We start from the raw sequence: 1,186 nt of genomic DNA on the forward strand, positions 1-1,186 counted from the left end.
CCGCACTCCGTCCCACAGGGCAGCCGCACTCCGTCCCACAGGGCAGCCGCACTCCGTCCCACAGGGCAGCCGCACTCCGTCCCACAGGGCAGCCGGAATTGACACAGTGGCGACGGGTGTGGTTCTTACATTCTGCACCTGCACAGGCGTGCTCCTCATAGACACAGACCAAGCCTCACATCTGCAGCCCCCTCTGTCCTGGGAGCTGTCACCCTTTGCTGGGCACACACTCTGCCGCCTCCCTCCCAGCATTGACCCCAGTGTTTGCTGGGGGCTGGCCATGCTCTAGCCATGGGGACACAGCAGTGGACGAGACAGACGCCCCGTGTCTGTGTGAGCAGGAAGCATGGAGTCCCACGGCGAGGTGTACCTGAGGCAGGAGGAGGCTGAGGGCTGTCAGGTCCACGCAGGTGACACTGCAGGCCTGCAGGGAGGGAGCTGGCAGGTCATGCGATGATTGGAGCTCGAGGTGCAGGTTCAAGTGGGGACACAGTCAGTGTCCCCACATGGTGCCGTCAGGACTTGCCACTGACTTCCATTCAGGACACACAGCAGGTCTGGGAAGGAACAGGCGTGGGGTTATAGGGGTGTGAAGGGCTTGTGGGTTTTCCACAAGTAACCCTTGTGGCGTAGTCTTCCCCCAGTGACTGCAGGTGCCCTGTCCCCTCCCGACTGCTCCTGGACCGTGCTCGTTGCTCCGTGCTGGAGGACGAGCTGGGCTAGCCTCTCCGTTGTTTGTCAGTTTTGGAGAAAGCTGAGTTTTTATAGTCTCTTGAAAGTTACTGAGATCAAAGGAAGTAGATAAATCATGACCCTGTGTTGACGCCGACTCAGGAGAATGGGACTTAGTTCTTCTCTTTGGTGACCGACTGAAGGACGCTTACGCCTCAGGATTGGGGGGCGGGGGTACACGTGTATGTGAAGTGCGTGCGCGCGTGCGTGTGTGTGTGTGTGTGAAGTGTGTGTGTGTGTGTGCGCGTGTGTGTGTTGCGCTGGGCAAAAAGCTGTGACCACTTTTGCTGACATGAGTGCCCCTCCCAGAGCTGTCCCCACACTCCCTCCACCTCCCAAGTCACCTCGCACAACAAGGGCTGCACTGCGCGGTGCTCCCCCTGCCTTTCTCACGCTTTCACTCACACCTGCGGCACTCACACCTGCAGCACTCACACCTGCGGCACTCACACCT

At 59.7% G+C, this 1,186-nt stretch overlaps 1 protein-coding gene across 1 annotated transcript in view; it reads left to right on the forward strand.

Moving 5' to 3' along the window:
- DYNC1H1 (dynein cytoplasmic 1 heavy chain 1) overlaps positions 1 to 1,186 on the forward strand; it is a 58,023-nt gene that overhangs the window by 26,854 nt on the left and 29,983 nt on the right. The gene's annotated exons all lie outside the window — the stretch shown is intronic.

Source organism: Echinops telfairi, unplaced genomic scaffold (genome assembly GCF_000313985.2).
Source record: "Echinops telfairi isolate 266 unplaced genomic scaffold, ASM31398v2 ScPeMD7_18;HRSCAF=68, whole genome shotgun sequence".
NCBI classification, from domain to species: domain Eukaryota; kingdom Metazoa; phylum Chordata; class Mammalia; order Afrosoricida; family Tenrecidae; genus Echinops; species Echinops telfairi.